General features: G+C 39.2%; 1 protein-coding gene across 2 annotated transcripts in view; it reads right to left on the bottom strand.

Moving 5' to 3' along the window:
• The window catches only part of SYN2 (synapsin II), a 197,562-nt gene that overhangs the window by 110,203 nt on the left and 72,147 nt on the right, over nucleotides 1-15,212 (bottom strand). The gene's annotated exons all lie outside the window — the stretch shown is intronic.

Raw genomic sequence — 15,212 nt, 5'->3', positions numbered from 1 at the left:
AGCACCAGCACCACCACCACCACCACCACCATGAGACCAATGTCAAGGAGCTTACAACCTATTTTCTACTGGGAGTCTTATGGTTTCAGGTCTTACAATCAAGTTTTTAATCCATTTTTGAATTGACTTTGTATATAGTATAAGATTGTAGTCCATTTTCATTCTTTTGCATTTAGTTGTCCAGTTTTTCAACACCATTCGTTGAAGACAGAGTCCTTACCCTATTTTATATTCTTGCCTCCTTTGTCAGAAGTTAATTGACCACATATACATAGGTTTATTTCTGGGCTCTGTATTTTGTTCCATTGATCTATATGTCTGTTTCTATACCAATATTATACTGCTTTGATTACTATAGCTGCGTAATACATTCTGAAATCAGGGAATATTATACTTTGTTCTTTCTCAAAACTGTTTTGGCTATTTGAGGTCTTTGGGGTTCCATACAAATTTTAGAATTATTTGTTATAGCTCTGTGAGAAATGTCATTAGAACTTTGACAGGGATTGCACTGAATCTGTAGATTGCTTTGGGTAGTATGGAATTTTAATAATAACAATTCTTCTAATCCATGAGCACAGAATATCTTTATTGGTGTCTTCTTTCTTTCCTTAATGTTTTATAGTTTTCAGTGTACAGATCTTTCACCTCCTTGGTTAAATTTATTCCTACATATTTTATTCTTTATGTTGCAATTGTAAGTAGGTTTGTTTTCTTGATTTCTCTAATAGTTCATTATTAATGTACAGAAATGCAACAGATTTCAGATTTCTGTATGTTAATTTTATATCCTGAAATTTTATTGAATTCATTTATTAGTTCTAACAGGTTTTTGGTGGAGTCTTTATGGTTTTCTCTATATAATATCATGTTTCCTTCAATTAGTGACAGTTTTACTTTTTTCAATTTGTATGTCTTTTATCTCTTTATATTGCCTAATTTCTAGGCTAGGACTCCCAATACTATGTTGAATAAAAGTGGAGATGCTGGGTATCCTTTTATTATTTCTGATCTTAGAGAAAAAGCTTTGTTTCAATACTGAGTATGATAATAGCTATGGGTTTGTTATTATGACCTTTATTATGTTGAGGTATGTTCCCTCTATACCCACTTTGTTGAGAGTTTTTATCACAAATGGATGTTGAATTTTGTCAATTTTTTCTGAATCTATTCAGATAATCATGTTTTTTATCTTTCATTTTGTTGTGTATCACATTGAGTGATTTACAAATGTTGAAACATCCTTGCATCTGTGGAATAAATACCACTTGATCATGGTGTATGATCCTTTTATTTTTTTATATGACATTTATTGACAAATTGGTTTCCATACAACACCCAGTGCTCATCCCAAAAGGTGCCCTCCACAATACCCATCACCCACCCTCTCCTCCCTCCCACCCCCCATCAACCCTCAGTTTGTTCTCAGTTTTTAACAGTCTCTTATGCTTTGGCTCTCTCGCACTCTAACCTCTTTTTTTTTTTTTCCTTCCCCTCCCCCATGGGTTCCTGTTAAGTTTCTCAGGATCCACATAAGAGTGAAACCATATGGTATCTGTCTTTCTCTGTATGGCTTATTTCACTTAGCATCACACTCTCCAGTTCCATCCACGTTGCTACAAAAGGCCATATTTCATTTTTTCTCATTGCCACGTAGAATTCCATTGTGTATATAAACCACAATTTCTTTATCCATTCATCAGTTGATGGACATTTAGGCTGTTTCCATAATTTGGCTATTGTTGAGAGTGCTGCTATGAACATTGGGGTACAAGTGGCCCTATGCATCAGTACTCCTGTATCCCTTGGATAAATTCCTAGCAGTGCTATTGCTGGGTCATAGGGTAGGTCTATTTTTAATTTTCTGAGGAACCTCCACACTGCTTTCCAGAGTGGCTGCACCAGTTTGCATTCCCACCAACAGTGCAAGAGGGTTCCCGTTTCTCCACATCCTCTCCAGCATCTATAGTCTCCTGATTTGTTCATTTTGGCCACTCTGACTGGCGTGAGGTGATACCTGAGTGTGGTTTTGATTTGTATTTCCCTGATAAGGAGCGACGCTGAACATCTTTTCATGTGCCTGTTGGCCATCCGGATGTCTTCTTTAGAGAAGTGTCTATTCATGTTTTCTGCCCATTTCTTCACTGGGTTATTTGTTTTTCGGGTGTGGAGTTTGGTGAGCTCTTTATAGATTTTGGATACTAGCCCTTTGTCCGATATGTCATTTGCAAATATCTTTTCCCATTCCGTTGGTTGCCTTTTAGTTTTGTTGGTTGTTTCCTTTGCTGTGCAGAAGCTTTGTATCTTCATAAGGTCCCAGTAATTCACTTTTGCTTTTAATTCCCTTGCCTTTGGGGATGTGTCGAGTAAGAGATTGCTACGGCTGAGGTCAGAGAGGTCTTTTCCTGCTTTCTCCTCTAAGGTTTTGATGGTTTCCTGTCTCACATTTAGGTCCTTTATCCATTTGGAGTTTATTTTTGTGAATGGTGTGAGAAAGTGGTCTAGTTTCAACCTTCTGCATGTTGCTGTCCAGTTCTCCCAGCACCATTTGTTAAAGAGGCTGTCTTTTTTCCATTGGATGTTCTTTCCTGCTTTGTCAAAGATGAGTTGGCCATACGTTTGTGGGTCTAGTTCTGGAGTTTCTATTCTATTCCATTGGTCTATGTGTCTGTTTTTGTGCCAATACCATGCTGTCTTGATGATGACAGCTTTGTAGTAGAGGCTAAAGTCTGGGATTGTGATGCCTCCTGCTTTGGTCTTCTTCTTCAAAATTCCTTTGGCTATTCGGGGCCTTTTGTGGTTCCATATGAATTTTAGGATTGCTTGTTCTAGTTTCGAGAAGAATGCTGGTGCAATTTTGGTTGGGATTGCATTGAATGTGTAGATAGCTTTGGGTAGTATTGACATTTTGACAATATTTATTTTTCCAATCCATGAGCAGGGAATGTCTTTCCATTTCTTTAAATCTTCTTCAATTACCTTTATAAGCTTTCTATAGTTTTCAGCATACAGATCCTTTACATCTTTGGTTAGATTTATTCCTAGGTATTTTATGCTTCTTGGTGCAATTGTGAATGGGATCAGTTTCTTTATTTGTCTTTCTGTTGCTTCATTGTTAGTGTATAAGAATGCAACTGATTTCTGTACATTGATTTTGGATCCTACAACTTTGCTGAATTCATGTATCAGTTCTAGCAGACTTTTGGTGGAGTCTATCGGATTTTCCATGTATAATATCATGTCATCTGCAAAAAGCGAAAGCTTGACTTCATCTTTGCCAATTTTGATGCCTTTGATTTCCTTTTGTTGTCTGATTGCTGATGCTAGAACTTCCAGCACTATGTTAAACAACAGCGGTGAGAGTGGCATCCCTGTCGTGTTCCTGATCTCAGGGAAAAAGCTCTCAGTTTTTCCCCGTTGAGGATGATGTTAGCTGTGGGCTTTTCATAAATGGCTTTTATGATCTTTAAGTACGTTCCTTCTATCCCGACTTTCTCAAGGGTTTTTATTAAGAAAGGGTGCTGGATTTTGTCGAAGGCCTTTTCTGCATTGATTGACAGGATCATATGGTTCTTCTCTTTTTTTTTGTTGATGTGATGTATCATGTTGATTGATTTGCGAATGTTGAACCAGCCCTGCATCCCAGGAATGAATCCCACTTGATCATGGTGAATAATTCTTTTTATATGCTGTTGAATTCGATTTGCTAGTATCTTATTGAGAATTTTTGCATCCATATTCATCAGGGATATTGGCCTGTAGTTCTCTTTTTTTACTGGGTCTCTGTCTGGTTTAGGAATCAAAGTAATACTGGCTTCATAGAATGAGTCTGGAAGTTTTCCTTCCCTTTATATTTCTTGGAATAGCTTGAGAAGGATAGGTATTATCTCTGCTTTAAACGTCTGGTAGAACTCCCCTGGGAAGCCATCTGGTCCTGGACTCTTATTTGTTGGGAGATTTTTGATAACCAATTCAATTTCTTCGCTGGTTATGGGTCTGTTCAAGCTTTCTATTTCCTCCTGATTGAGTTTTGGAAGTGTGCATAAGTTAGCAGCTCTGCTTGGAAAGTGGGAAGGCTGGAGGACAAAGGGAGGGAGAGCTGCTGAGCCCCCGGACGACAGGACTCAGTTTGGCGGGGAACAAAGGCGCTCGCCAGCGCCATCTCCCCCGCCCATCCCCCAGCCAAAATCCCAAAGGGAACCAGTTCCAGCCAGGGAACTTGCTCCCTCCGCGCAAACACCCAACTCTGTGCTTCTGCGGACCCAAACCTCCGGCAGCAGATCTGACTCCCTCCCGCTGCCACAGGGCCCCTCCTGAAGTGGATCACCTAAGGAGAAGCGAGCTAAGCCTGCCCCTCCTGCCCCCGTGCACCTTGCCTACCCACCCCGGCTAATACGCCAGATCCCCAGCATCACAAGACTGGCAGGGTGCAAGTAGCCCAGACAGGCCACGCCACCCCACAGTGAATGCCACCCCACAGTGAATCCCGCCCCTAGGAGAGGGGAAGAGAAGGCACACACCAGTCTGACTGTGGCCCCAGCGGTGGGCTGGGGGCAGACATCAGGTCTGACTGCGGTCCCGACCACCAACTCCAGTTATACACCACAGCAGGGGAAGTGCCCTGCAGGTCATCACCACGCCAGGGACTATCCAAAATGACCAAGCGGAAGAATTCCCCTCAGAAGAATCTCCAGGAAGTAACAACAGCTAATGAGCTGATCAAAAAGGACTTAAATAATATAACAGAAAGTGAATTTAGAATAATAGTCATAAAATTAATTGCTGGGCTTGAAAACAGTATAGAGGACAGCAGAGAATCTCTTGCTACAGAGATCAAGGGACTAAGGAACAGTCACGAGGAGCTGAAAAACGCTTTAAATGAAATGCAAAATAAAATGGAAACCACCACGGCTCGGATTGAAGAGGCAGAGGAGAGAATAGGTGAACTAGAAGATAAAGTTATGGAAAAAGAGGAAGCTGAGAAAAAGAGAGATAAAAAAATCCAGGAGTATGAGGGGAAAATTAGAGAACTAAGTGATACACTAAAAAGAAATAATATACGCATAATTGGTATCCCAGAGGAGGAAGAGAGAGGGAAAGGTGCTGAAGGGGTACTTGAAGAAATAATAGCTGAGAACTTCCCTGAACTGGGGAAGGAAAAAGGCATTGAAATCCAAGAGGCACAGAGAACTCCCTTCAGACGTAACTTGAATCGATCTTCTGCACGACATATCATAGTGAAACTGGCAAAATACAAGGATAAAGAGAAGATTCTGAAAGCAGCAAGGGGTAAACGTGCCCTCACATATAAAGGGAGACCTATAAGACTCGTGACTGATCTCTCTTTTGAAACTTGGCAGGCCAGAAAGAATTGGCACGAGATCTTCAATGTGTTGAACAGAAAAAATATGCAGCCGAGAATCCTTTATCCAGCAAGTCTGTCATTTAGAATAGAAGGAGAGATAAAGGTCTTCCCAAACAAACAAAAACTGAAGGAATTTGTCACCACTAAACCAGCCCTACAAGAGATCCTAAGGGGGACCCTGTGAGACAAAGTACCAGAGGCATCACTACAAGCATAAAACATACAGACATCACAATGACTCTAAACCCGTATCTTTCTATAATAACACTGAATGTAAATGGATTAAATGCACCAACCAAAAGACATAGGGTATCAGAATGGATAAAAAAACAAGACCCATCTATTTGCTGTCTACAAGAGACTCATTTTAGACCTGAGGACACCTTTAGATTGAGAGTGAGGGGATGGAGAACTATTTATCATGTGACTGGAAGCCAAAAGAAAGCTGGAGTAGCCATACTTATATCAGACAAACTAGACTTTAAATTAAAGGCTGTAACAAGAGATGAAGAAGGACATTATATAATAGATACAGGGTCTATCCATCAGGAAGAGCTAACAATTATAAATATCTATGCGCCGAATACCGGAGCCCCCAAATATATAAAACAATTACTCATAAACACAAGCAACCTTATTGATAAGAATGTGGTAATTGCAGGGGACTTTAACACCCCACTTACAGAAATGGATAGATCATCTAGACACATGGTCAATAAAGAAACAAGGGCCCTGAATGACACATTGGATCAGATGGACTTGACAGATATATTTAGAACTCTGCATCCCAAAGCAACAGAATATACTTTCTTCTCGAGTGCACATGGAACATTCTCCAAGATAGATCATATACTAGGTCACAAAACAGCCCTTCATAAGTTTACAAGAATTGAAATTATACCATGCATACTTTCAGACCACAATGCTATGAAGCTTGAAATCAACCACAGAAAAAAGTCTGGAAAACCTCCAAAAGCATGGAGGTTAAAGAACACCCTACTAACGAATGAGTGGGTCAACCAGGCAATTAGAGAAGAAATTAAAAAATATATGGAAACAAACGAAAATGAAAATACAACAATCCAAATGCTTTGGGACGCAGCAAAGGCAGTCCTGAGAGGAAAATACATTGCCATCCAGGCCTATCTCAAGAAACAAGAAAAATCCCAAATACAAAATCTAACAGCACACCTAAAGGAACTAGAAGCAGAACAGCAAAGGCAGCCTAAACCCAGCAGAAGAAGAGAAATAATAAAGATCAGAGCAGAAATAAACAATATAGAATCTAAAAAAAACTGTAGAGCAGATCAACGAAACCAAGAGTTGGTTTTTTGAAAAAATAAACAAAATTGACAAATCTCTAGCCAGGCTTCTCAAAAAGAAAAGGGAGAGGACCCAAATAGATAAAATCATGAATGAAAATTGAATTATTACAACCAATCCCTCAGAGATACAAACAATTATCAGGGAATACTATGAAAAATTATATGCCAACAAATTGGACAACCTGGAAGAAATGGAGAAATTCCTGAACACCCACACACTTCCAAAACTCAATCAGGAGGAACTGTATGATCCTTTTAATGTATTGTTGAACTGCGTTTGCTAATTCTTCTTTTTAATGTTTATTTATTTTAACAGAGAGGGAGAGCAATAGTGGGGGAGGAGCAGAGAGAAAATCCCAAGCAGGCTTTGCATTGTCAGTGCAGAGCTGACTGCAGGGCTTGATCTGATGATCCAGGAGATCATGACCTGAGTCAAAACCAAGAGTTGGAAGCTTAACCAACTGAGCCACCCAGGCACCCCAAGTTTGCTAATATTTTCTTGAGGATTTTTGCATCTATGTTCACCAGGGATATTAGCCTGTTTCTTTTTTCTTTTTTTCTTTTTTTCTTTTTTTTTTTTTGCTGGTATCTTTGTCTGATTTTGGTATGAGGGTATTGTTGAGTTTGCAAGCATTCTCTCCTCTTCCATTTTTTGGAAAAGTTTGAGAAGAATAGTATTAAATCTTCTTTGAATGTTTGGTAGAATTCACCAGTGAAGCAGTCTGGTAGTAGAACTTTGTTTGTTGGGAGGTTTTTGATTACTGATTCAATTTCCTTGCTAGTAATCCATCTATCTAGATTTTCATTCAGTCTCGAAAGACTATGTTTTTAGAAATTTTTTTTTCTAGATTGTCCAATTTGTTGGTGCATAATCTGTTCATAGCAGTTTCTTATCTTTTGTATTTTCATGGCATCATTTCTGATTTCATTTATTTGAGCCCTATCTCTCTTTTTTGTGGCAAGTCTAGCTACAGATCAACTTTTTTTTTTTTCCCCCAAGAACCAGCTTTTAGTTCCATTGATTTTTTTTTCTATTGTCTTTTTAGTCTCTATTTCACCTATTTCTGCTCTATTTCTTTCCTTCTGCTAATGTTGGGCTTGTTCTTTTAGATGTAAAGTTTGATAGTTTATTTGAGATTTCTTTTATTTCTTGAGGTAGAACAAGTTTGCTATATACTCCCCTCTTAGAACTGCTTTTACTGCAGCTCATAAATTTTGGTTTTATTTCATTTGTCTCTAGGTATTTTTTAATTTCTCCTTTGATTTCTTCCATGACTCAGTAATTGTTCAGAAACATGTTTAATCTCCATGTACTTAAAATTTTTCATTTTCTTGTAATTTATTTCTAGTTTCATACCATTGGGATCAATAAAAAATGCTTGATATGATTTCAGTCTTCTTGAATTTACTGAGACTTGTTTTGTGGCCTAACATGTGATCTACCCAGAGAATGTTACATGTGCACTTGAGAAGAATGTGTATTCTGCTGCTTTTGGCTGGAATGTTCTGTATATATCTATTATGTCCACCTGGTCTAATGTGTTGTTTAAAGCCAATATCTCCTTATTGATATTCTGTCTGGCTTATCAATCCAGTAATGTAAGTGGGGTTTAAAAATCCCCTATTATTATTGTATTGCTGTCAATTTCTCCCTTTAGGTTAACATTTGCTTCATATTTTGGTGTTCCTATGTTGTGTGTGCAGATATTTATAAATGTTATATCTTCTTGCTGGATTGACACCTTTATCACTATGCAGTGCCCCTTTTTATCTTTTACTATAATCTTTGTTTTAGAGTCTATCTTGCCTGATATGAGTATAGCTACACCAGCTTTTTGTTTCCCTTTATGTGGAATATGTTTTTCTATTCCTTCACTTTCAGTCTCTGTGTGTCTTTACTTCTGAAGACAGTCTCTTGGAGGCAGTCTTGTTTTTTGGTTTTTGTTTTTAACCATTCAGCCACTCCATGTCTCTGATTGGGGAATTCAGTCCATTCACATTTAAACTTATTAGTGGCAGGTGTTACATATTGCTATTTTGTTGTTTTCTCGCTGTTTTCAATCTTCTCTGTTCGTTTGTCTTTGTGATTTGATGACTCCTTAATGTTATGTTTAGATTCCTTTCTCATTTTCTTTTGTATATGTACCAAAAATTTTTGCTTTGTAGTTATTGTGAAGTTCACATATATCATCATCATGTGTATATAACAGTCTATTTTAAGTTGATGCCAACTTAAATTTGGACACATTTCAAAACTCTAAATTTTACTCCTCTCCAACATTTTATGTTTTTGATGTCACTTCTGCATCTTTTAATGTATCCCTTTGCTAATTAGAAGTTTTAGTTCATTTTACTACTTGTGTTTTTAATCTTAGTAGCTTTCTTAGTAGCACTATCTTTACTGTATATTTACCTTTTTCAGTGAGATTTTTACTTTTGTAAAATGAGTACCATTTCTTTCAGCTTAAAGAAGTCCCTTTAATATTTCTTGTAAGGCCACTTTAGTAGTGATGACCTCTTCATCTTTTGCTTGTCTGGAAAACTCTTTATCTCTTTTTAAAATCTAAATGATAATCTTATCAGATAGAGTATTCTTAGTTGGAAGTTTTTTTTTTCTTTCAGGACTTTGAATAGGTCATACCACTCCCTTCTGGTTTGCAAAGTTTCTGCTAAGAAATCTGCTGATAGCCTTATGGGGTTTCCCTTGTATGAAACTTGCTACTTTTATGATTTTTCTCTTGCTACTTTTATGATTCTCTCTTTAACTTTTGACATTTTATTTACAATATATCTTGGTGTAGCTCTCTTTGGGTTCATCTTATCTGGAAATCTCTGGGTTTCCTGGACCTGGATATCTGTTTTCTTCCTTAGGTTAGGAAAGTTTTCAGCCATTATTTCTGCAAATAAGTTTTGTGCCCCCTTTTCTCTCTTTTCTCCTTCTAGGACCCCTATAATGCAAATGATATTCCACTTGATATTGTCCCAGAAGTTCCTTAGGTTATCTTCATTGTTTTAAAATTCTTTTTTCTTTGTGCTGCTCTGTCTGGTTGCATTTCATTCTTTATCTTCCAGCTCATGGATCCATTCTTATACTTCATTATATTGTGGAATCACTGTACTATATTTTTTGGTTTAGTTATTGTATTCTTCAGCTCCATGACTTCCGTTTGGTACTTTCTTCTCTTTGGTTTCTCTTTGTTGAAGTTCTCATTGTGTTCATCCATTCTTCTCCTGACTTTGGTTAGCATCTTTATGATTACTTCAAATTCTTTATCAGGTAGATTGATTATCTCCATATCACTAAGGCCTTTTTTTGAGGTTTTGCCTTATTTCTTTATTTGAAACAAATTTCTGTTTCCTCATTTTGCTTGACTCTGTGTTTGTATCTGTATATCAGGTGAAAAAGCTACCTCTATGTCTTGAAGGAGTGGCCTTGTATAGGTGATGATCCTTATTGTTCAACCTTATCCTCTCTCTTGGTTGTTCCCCAAACCTTTTTGATTATCTAAACTGCCTGATAGGTCCTCATTGTTGAAGGTGTGCCAGGACCAGTCAGTGATCCAAGCAGAGGAATATCATTTAGCACCTAGTTTCAAGCTAACTGTAAGCTAGGAGATCTAAAGGTGTCCCCTGGGCCACAGCTACAAAAACTGGGGCTCTAGACAAATATATAAGCTCCTCCCTGGGAAGTCTCATAGAACTGTAGTGAAGCCAAGGGTATGCAAAAGGATGGTGTCTCCCTGGGAGTGCCTACTTAGCCTCTAGATGTATGGGAAACCTGAATCCTATTCCTTAGTCTGAAGCTCCAGGCTAAGTAAAGAGGCCTCTTTGACAGGAAAATTGGGGTTGTGTTTCAGTCTGCTGTCTGTGGAATGTCCTGGGAGTGGTGTAGTGCCAATAACTGTCTTCCTGATTGTTATAGTCCCATAGATTTCTGGAACACCAGCACTCTGGGCCACCAGGACCAGGTAATCAAGGGATGTCTCCTGTGTAGGTTGCATGGGATGGCTTTAGTAAGACAGCTGTAGATTACAGTGAGTGGGGCACAATTGCCAGCTTCAGAAAAACAACAGAGCAGGGTGGAAGGGGCATTTATAGGAAGAGAATGTCTTAACTGCATGCATCTGTTGCCAGCCCCAGCCAAGGGGAAGGAGAGTGTCACAACTGCCTATCCTCACACACTTTTGGTAGGGAGTGGGAGAACTCTATAACCACTTGTACTCACCCAACCCAGCTAGGGAGTGGAGGCATGCTGCAACTGCCCATACTCTCCAGCTTCACCAAGTGCTGTGACTGGTCACCCCCACACATTCTAACAGGGTGGTAAGAGGGTGCCACATCCAAGCTTGCCTGCTTGTGGTAGCAGACTCTTTGGAGAGTGCAAGAATGGCATCTTCCAATCCCTCCATTTCTGGGGAGTTTCAGCTGTCCTGTGTCTCTCCAGCTGATGGCTCCAGATCATCAAGTGAAACTCTCTTGCACATAGTCTAGGGACTTCTCAAACTGCCATTTTTCACTGGGTCTCCAGGCAAGTGAGCCCACATGTGAGCCCTCCAAGAAGGGAATGTCATTTTCTATAGCACTTCAGGAACCCCAACATAAGCCCTGTTGGTTTTCCAAGTCAGAGGTTCTGGAGGCTCATCTTTTCAGTATAGACCTCAGGGGCTGAGGTCCCCAAAGTGGGGGCAACCCCTCCTACTCCAGGAGAAGTGCCTTTCCAGTGAGACCCTCCCTATTATTTGTCCCCAGACTGGGGATGGGGTTTTGTGTGAGACTGTGTCTCTGCATCTCCTAATCCTCTGTCTCAAAATGATCTTTTTATCCTTTGTTGTAAAAAGCAGTTCATCTAGTTTTCAGATGTTTTTCAGAGGGAAATGATCCATGAGTTCAGGATCTTCCTACCCCACCATCTTGGACTCATTCCTGCCTTTCCTCATAGTCATTTAAAAATAAAAACACAGGGGCATCTGGGTGGATCAGTCAGTTAAGCATCTGACTTTGGCTCTGGTTATGATCTCACCGTTCATGAGTTTAAGTCCTGCATCAGACTCTGTGCTGACAGCTCAGAGCCTGGAGACTGCTTCAGATTCTTTGTCTCCCTCTCTCTCTCTCTGCCCTGGGATCCCCGCTCACATTCTATCACTCTCTCTCTCAAAAATAAATAAGCATTAAATTTTTTTTATAAAACAATAACACATTTCATGGAAGTGTTGAATCACTACACTGTACACCTGAAACTAATATTACACTGCATGTTAACTGGAATTTAAATAAAAACAAACAAAAAAAACTGTTGGTGAGAAGAAAATAATAAATGTATATTAAAAGCAAAAAAAAATGTTTTAAATGACAACACATTTGTAGGAAAATAGCTTAAATCTTTCTGAAGGCCACAGCCAAAGACTTACTCTCTTCATCACCTCTGGATGTAAATCTTTTAAGAAGCTACTGATTTTGTAACTCACAAGGACCAAGGAACCCATCAAAATAAAAAAAAAAAAAAAAAAAGCTTAGAAGTAAATTTGCTAGTCTTGAAGATATGTGTGTCCCTATAGGGCAAGTTAGACATCTAGGTAGAAACTGTCTTAAAATGTAGTTAGTCTATTTCCTGGTAATCATAGCCTAGAGTGCTTTAAGGGCTACCTAGTGCCTATTACATTTTCTTACATTACAGATAAGAAAACTAGGCACTAGAAGTGACTACCCAAAATTATAGAGCCCACTGGGAGTAAAGGCAAGACTAAAACCCAGGACTCTTTTTTTTTTTTTTTTAATGTTTATTTCTGAGACAGAGAGAAACAGAGCATGAGTGGGGGAGGGGCAGAGAGAGAGGGGGACACAGAATCTGAAGCGGCTCCAGGCTCTGAGCTATCAGCACAGCGCCCGACGCGGGGCTCAAACTCACAGACTGCGAGATCATGACCTGAGCCAAAGCCGGACGCTCAACTGACTGAGCCAGCCAGGCACCCCTAAAACCCAGGACTCTTAAATCCAGTCCAGGATATCCCCCTGTACTCCATTCACTCTTAGGTAACAGGGAACTGCTGGGATACTTTGTCTACCTTTCTGAGCCATCTGCCAATCTCCAACTATCTTCCCCTGACTCCCCCTAGACATCTAATGCCCTTAGGTTCCCTAGAGGCTAATATAACACTATTTACCAAGGATTGCTCAAAAGTTAATTATTCCTTCTAGATTCTCATCTGATCCACTGTCCTGACTAAATCTGAATAACTAATTTGCATATCAATTTAATGAATTGTATTTTCCAGATGCAGTGCAATAATTTGTATTATTGCAAAATACAATAATATTTTGAAGGACTCCTCAGAAAAAAACAGAGCAGTCTGAAAAACACTAATAAGTATAATTAGAAAAATTAAAAATGTTTAGATGTTACAGGGAAGCAGCTTTCACGTTAACATTATAAAAAATATTCAGAGTGATCACACGGAGTATCTTAAGGTGCAGAAATAAGCTCCTGCTCAATGAATGGTTTTAATTTAAACCTGGATGACCTAACAGGGATGCCAAAATAGGATTTCTGAATTACATGAGTGGGAGAAACATGTCTGGACAACAGACTGTCTTCGCATTCTCCTCTTCCCACTCCAACCTGTGAAAAACATTATGTGGCCTCTAAGGAGTTCTTGCTCCCTAGAAGTGGTCACTTTCTACTTGGTAGAGTACTGACACCTTATGAGAGTAAAATTTAGATGTCATGATAATTCTGCCAGGTAGATGGAGAGGTGAGGCTTCTTCAATTCCAGTGGACTCCTGTTTCCAGACAGATTAAAACTAGCAAATGGCTGAGCTCTGCCCCATCATCACCATAGATCACTGGTGATGAAGGGCCAACAGCAGTCTCTTTATGCTTAGGAAGAATCACTACAGTCCACAGAGATGTAAGTTATAGGGACACAGGAGTTTAGGAACATTCAAGCACTTTGAATATTTTCTGAGTGTTTTCCTAAACCTGAAGGGTTACCAAGTCTAAGGGGGAACTGTGGTAGGAAGGCACAAACATTTCCCTTGTCTTGAGCTCTCCCTCAAGTTTCCCCATTCCTTACTGCTCCGTTTCCATCAACCTAGGGTAAGAAGCTAAACTCAAACTTTAGTCTGCAAGATTCATTAGCATCAACACCAAGAATGGTAGAACTCTTAATCACAGGCATTCAGGTGAGAAATGGAGCAGACCTATCCAAAAGACATAATTAAGAACAAAAGGAATGGTTAGACATTAAAGATAATTAGATTTTTACCTCAGTATCAAGAGCTTTTTATTAATCAAAGTAATCCAGTGGAGTCCCTCAAGGACGAGAAATATGAGAGCTACACAAAACTTTGAGATCAAAAAGTTTAAGTTCTTGGGGCACCTGGGTGGTTCAGTCAGTTAAGGTCCAACTTGGTTTCAGCTCAGGTCATGATCTCACCGTTTGTGGGATCAAAACCCATGCCGGGCTTCACATGCTGACGGTGCACAGCATGCTCTGAAATAACAAATAAATCCTTTTTTTTAAGTTTAAGTACTTTATAAACAAATAAGAAAAATGAAGGAGACAAGTAAAGAGTGACAGCACTAAGTAAGAACTCAGGTTTCTTCTAATACAGTGCCATTCTCCTGTGTATTAAAGGACTAACACAAGGAAAAAAGAAACTACAAGATAATATATCTTATGGGATTTAAAAAGTCCTACAGGGGCGCCTGGGTGGCGCAGTCGGTTGGGCGTCCGACTTCAGCCAGGTCACGATCTCGCGGTCCGGGAGTTCGAGCCCCGCGTCGGGCTCTGGGCTGATGGCTCAGAGCCTGGAGCCTGTTTCCAATTCTGTGTCTCCCTCTCTCTCTGCCCCTCCCCTGTTCATGCTCTGTCTCTCTCTGTCCCAAAAATAAAATAAAAAACGTTGAAAAAAAAAAATTAAAAAAAAAAAAAAAAAAAAAAAGTCCTACAATTTGGATAATAGCAATGGATGTATGTCCTCTAAAACTTTTTTTTCTCTAAAAGTTTTCATACAAGTTTTTAACCAACTTATTTTTAAATGTCTAACACGGTAATATTTACTTCCTAAGTTAGTCTATTTCACCTTCTGTAAGCACATTAAAAAGATTCCCAATACCATAAAAAGTTAACATACCAGGCTTAAGAATGCTATTATTAGAAAGTCCTTCCAGCAAGGTTGATCCCTGGCTAGTAGCTAGGAACTTAGATTTCAGGAGGGTACCACCATTCCCAGAACTCATAAGAATAGCTCACTATGCCTAAACTATTTATACAGACAATGTGGTTTATGATGAACACCTACTTTCTTTCTAGGGGTGTGGAATTTTGGCATGTGGTAAGTAGAGGGTGCCTACATGACCAGCCCCCAGTAAAAACTTTAGGCTCTGAGTGTTTGATAAGCTTCCTTGGTAGACAACATTTTACACTTGTCAAAATACTGCTGCAGGAATTAAATACTTCCTGTATGACTCTACCAAAGAAGACTCTTGGAAACTTGCACCTGGTTTCCTTCAGACTTCACCA

Source organism: Prionailurus viverrinus, chromosome A2 (assembly GCF_022837055.1).
Source record: "Prionailurus viverrinus isolate Anna chromosome A2, UM_Priviv_1.0, whole genome shotgun sequence".
In the NCBI taxonomy this organism is placed as follows: domain Eukaryota; kingdom Metazoa; phylum Chordata; class Mammalia; order Carnivora; family Felidae; genus Prionailurus; species Prionailurus viverrinus.
Note: the sequence above shows the minus strand (reverse complement) of the source record. Positions and strands in the feature narration are given on the sequence as shown.